Source organism: Amaranthus tricolor, chromosome 12 (assembly GCF_026212465.1).
Source record: "Amaranthus tricolor cultivar Red isolate AtriRed21 chromosome 12, ASM2621246v1, whole genome shotgun sequence".
In the NCBI taxonomy this organism is placed as follows: Eukaryota; Viridiplantae; Streptophyta; class Magnoliopsida; order Caryophyllales; family Amaranthaceae; genus Amaranthus; species Amaranthus tricolor.
The window spans coordinates 26,031,082-26,036,081 of record NC_080058.1 but is presented as its reverse complement, the minus strand read 5'-3'; the positions used below and the strand labels follow the sequence as shown (position 1 = coordinate 26,036,081).

General features: G+C 35.3%; 1 long non-coding RNA gene across 1 annotated transcript in view; it reads right to left on the bottom strand.

Annotated features, from left to right (window-relative positions):
- LOC130796833 (uncharacterized) overlaps positions 1-3,744 on the bottom strand; it is a 4,570-nt gene extending 826 nt beyond the window's left edge. The window contains exons 1-3 of the long non-coding RNA XR_009038764.1: positions 3,501-3,744; positions 2,781-2,842; positions 1-1,299 (exon numbers count right to left, since the gene is read on the bottom strand). The exon at positions 1-1,299 is cut by the window's left edge and continues 826 nt beyond it. This is a non-coding gene — a long non-coding RNA (uncharacterized LOC130796833). The remainder of the gene's footprint in view (positions 1,300-2,780; positions 2,843-3,500) is intronic.
- Between the last annotated feature and the right edge of the window lie 1,256 nt (positions 3,745-5,000).

Here is a 5,000-nt window from a genome sequence, read left to right as displayed (position 1 = left end):
AGGATGAAGATCACACAAAGAATCAAGGTTATCATACAAAGAACAACACAGCAAACCCACATACACATCAGAATGCTTAGGAAGAACAGAAAACAGCAGCAGGTCAAAATAGCAAGACACCCGCTGACCAGCTTACTTTGCAGCGTGGTTTGAGCCTTAACCAAGGAGACCTGGGGCCAAACAACCATGGAAACGTGATCTCCATACATGGACCAAGCCATCAAGGTCCAAGATCCATGCTGGAAGCGCACACAATCACTTGGAACGGAAGCCCAAAGGAACCCAATCGCAGATCAGAACAGCCCATACAGACCATACAGAACAGCACAGCAGCTAGCGACCAAGCCACCTTGCACGACACGTGGAGACCAGACCTGTGCACCCAGGACCTGGACTAATGTAGAAATGGAATCTTGGCACATGGACCTAGCCATCAAGGGCCAAGAACCCTATTGATGACTCACACAACTCTCTAAAATCCATGTGCAAGGTTTCCCAGTCAGCAGGCTGGTGCTGAAATCAGAATCAGTGTTCTGACTTAGTTTTATGCTTCTGTTTTGTGTTTTTAAAACACATGATGTAATGCACGTGATGTTATTAGCCGTTAGCTAGCTAGAAAACTATAAATATAGGTTGTCTCTCATGTACATTCATTAAGTTTGGTGATTAATAAGAATTCTTCTTCATTTCCTCAAGGTTATATTCCTCTCCTTTGTGTGTGTTTGTCATTACAATCTCAGCTTTGCAAGAACGTGTGGAACATCTTCTACACTCTAATTGTGGAACAATTTAGAGTGTCATCTTCCCTTATTTGAGTGGAACTCGAGGGACGGTGTGGGGGGTCATTTCTCGTTGGTGAGTGAAGCCAAATCAGAGGGTGACCAAGGCTGGCCTGAAAACCAAGAATTGGTTTCTTGGGTTGATTGGCGGTTGTTTTGTGTGAGTTTGAGTCAATCATCCTCCACGTAATGCAGAGGACTGATTGTGTGCAAGATTAAGAGTCCGGAGGACCCAATCTCGGTGCAGAACACTAACTAAAGCACAACAAAACAATATCACACAATAGGCTACACTAAAACAAACACAATAAGTAAATATAAAAAAAATAAATGAAAAGATAAATGAAAGGAAGAAAAGGGAAGAGGACAATGCCCTTAGCTGGTGGCTATCCTGGTGGCGTGCCGTCGAAGTTGAAGATGTTCTCTCTGTTGAATTGCTGATTTGAAATTGGTTGTCGGTCGTTATCTTGTCTGGTACTCCGATAAACTGATCCCAATTGTTGGTTTGCCGGTAGGGTACCTACACACAACCAAAAATAACTAAAGAAAAAACGGGGTGGGGTATACTGTAGAAGGCTAGCAGTTAAAGCCAGCAATGGCGGATCCAGGGTTCATAGTCCCATGGGGCAACAACAACTGGACGAAATTTCGACAGAATTTCGCTTGTAAAGTGAACATCTAAAATATTTTTTATTTCTCCAAAATGACATATAAAAGCGATATAATCCCAAAGAAAAACTAAAAAATATCATGCAATTCTTGAATCTTGAATACTAGCTTGATGAACCCAAGTACCAAAACCATTGTAGCTTTATGTTTGTTATGCATTTGTTGGTTAACTAACGTGTTCCTTCAGTTCTAAAATTTTAAATATTTAATAAAATTAACTCAACTAATTTATTTAATAATTTAGATTAGATCTAATAATGAACAATAAAAAATTATTTAATTTGTTGGGAATAAAATAATGCATATCTCAAAATAAGAATTGATAAATTGATGTAGAACCCTAATATTAAGAGGGGTGAAAACTGAAAATGAATGGGTTGATAAAATTTATAAACTTATGGATGTTGTTGATGGATATATTCCAATTCCTACTAGACAACAAATGAGTTCTTCATCAATTCTTTAAGTGCTAATAATGGGTTCTTCATCAATTCTTCAAAAGGTAATAATGCAAAACCAGCTAAGGATGAAAAGTTTGGGAGTAAGATTAATGACACAGCCAGCCTTAACCTCAGGAAGCAAAGACCGAAAGAAAATAAGAAATCCAACTGCTTAATTATTCTCTGCTAGTTTCCGTATTTCTCGCCAGTAATCACGGTAAGATGCTAATCCAAAATCGAAAACCCCCGTCAACAATAGTAAAGAAAAACAAAAACCATAGTGAAGAATCCAAAATCAGTAAAACCCACCAAAATAAATAAATCAAAAACCAATTAATTCATTCAAAGAATCAATGAAACCATCAAATCAAAAAAGATATGGAAATTCAAAAATAAAACCCTTTAAATTAGTTTCACTTTCTTTCTCTTCATCTTGAGACTACCTTTTAAATAGATGATGGAGTGGGATTATTTAAGACTTAGATTAAGATTGAAAATTAGAACATAAAGATTAAGGCAAACAAATGTTTAGGGTTGACTTTTCAATATTATGCTAATATTGAGAAGACAAAGAAGAGGCATTATAGACTTTTAGGCTTTAGCTAAGAAAACTGATTTGCACAAAAATAAAAGTGTTGGAATTTAATTCTCACAGGACTGTGTAAAAGAAACAAATTCCAATTAAGGCATACGATTGCATATGTGCTATATCACACATTATTTCTTAATCTCGTAACAATTTTCAACTTAGTTACTCAAAATTAGTCCATGTTTCACTTTACAAAAAACATCCATAAACGTCATATGCATAAAAAGAAAACAGCTGTTACACTATACAGCTACTAGAAAATCCATAAACCTCAAATTCCAAGAGCAGGAGACTCATTCTAACCTTAGCTGCTCGGATGTTAGCATGATGAACCTTAGTGCCAGATTCCCTTTTAGTAGAATCCTCTGCATTTTCAAATCAAAGTAAAGAATCAACAAACAGAAAATCATGATACCTTAAAGTATCAAGCCTAAAAGATCAACAATGTTCAACACACTAAGAAAATGATAGTCTACCCTTCCATTCAAATCCGGGTGAAAAATAATCTACAAATATAACACATCTTTAATCCCTTCTTTTAGGCAAAAGCACCTTCCCACACTTACAATCTCCATCATTTTCAACAGTATCAAGATGTTGTAGGCTTTACGTCTTATACATATTATTAGGAAATGAAACATGTAAGGTTAAGCATCACTGATGTTGATCATTTTCTGGAAAACATCTAAACCTGTGTAAAAACAGTTTTCAAACTGCTATTCTAGCGAGTACAATTAAGTATAGCTATGCAATTTCTAACGGACGAGTGCCGTTGACGATTTCGCCACATCATGTCATCGAAATTCAAATAGATTATCGCATAGCAGATAGATTTGAAACCGCATAACTGGTAAATTTCACATACCTAAAAATTTAAAACATCTAATCAAGAAATCATCGCTAAATAAGAAACTCAGTCGGAAACAAATTTTAGGGTTTTTGCTGGGACAACAAACGAACACTCAATTTATGATATTAAATGATGTTAAACTTCTGAGAACCACAAAAATGAGAACCACAAACCTGCCCAGACGTCGGTTGCCGGAATTCCGTTGGTGGGAAGAGAACGAACACCGGCGGCGGTGAGTTCCTACGGAGAGGGAATAGTGATAGCCGTTTATGGAATATGGCCGTTGGGAATATAGCCGTTTATGTAGCCGTCCGCAAGTACTTATGTATTCATGGTGAGGCGCTACCTTGGGCTTATAATCTCATCAATTTTCATTATCTCGTGCTTAATTTAAGGTTAGCTGCTTCTTAATATGTGTTTTTCTCCCTTTGTAGGGTTATGTCAAATGCTATGTAATAGTGGTTTTAAACATGTAAATGTAAAAGTGAGAAAGGCTATCTCTTTTGATATTACAAATGTGTGAAAACTTCACTCGATATATATCTAGTAACTAAGTATGACTCTAAATCCTAGAGCTAAGGGATAATTCACAATTTAATCACAAATGTAGGATTGTTATAATCTTGCTTATAGATAAATAGAAATATATGTTTTTAGTTATCCACTATGATTTTCAAAGAACCAAATTGTTATTGTACTCCTTTTTACATGCTAAATGGAGTCATAGATGAAGAATATGAGTATGATTTTAATTGATTTTTCATGTATAGTTCTCTATTTATTTCATTGCTTAGCTCATGGATGATTCGATAGATGAAATGATTTAGGATTTCTTCAAAGCAGGCAATGTTTTACCTTTAGAAGATTACACTCCAAATATTATGCAAAATAACATGATTTATCCAAAGGATCAATTAATATCTCTTCCTCTGCTTCTCATCTTTATCCCTTTTCCCTTTACATAAGAATAAAATAGGAAAAAGGCTACACAATTTTACCACATGATTTATCTCCCCCATATTATTGGTGTGGTGCATGGACCACAAACGTGGACCTATATTTCTTTACCCTAAACCCTAAACCCTGAACCCTAAAACAATTTCTTTTTTTTTGTTGTTTCACGAAGATACAATCCAAAAACTATCAGTCAATTGAAAAGTCGATCAAAAAGTCGGTTACCAATTAAGGGCAAAATTGGAGATCGATCATGATTTTTTGCAAGAAATGGAGAGAATTACAATATTCAATGATATATTATTCTCCTTATAAATTTCCTCATTCAAAATTCAAATGTTTAAGAGAAAGTGAAATAATAGTCTTAGCTTCTGAAAATGCAACGACTGGAAAAGACTTAATACAAGACTTTTAGATGTGTTTTCTAATTTTTGGTGTGATTTACAGGGGTAGGAGGCTGCGATTATCATGCGTAAACTGTACACGGCAATTTTGGCGTTTTCTTTCGGTTTTTTTGTGGCATTTCTTTCTGTCACCAAGTATTTTGGACTTTGACAGCTTTAAATCTATGCCGTCTGGCGTCTATGACGTTGATTAGTTTTGACTACTACTATTATTAACATCTAGAATTAATTACCTAGAATTAATTTAACCTTTTAATGACTTTCGTGCAATAATTACACCTATTGAATAACCATAAATAATTTCAATTTTGAAGG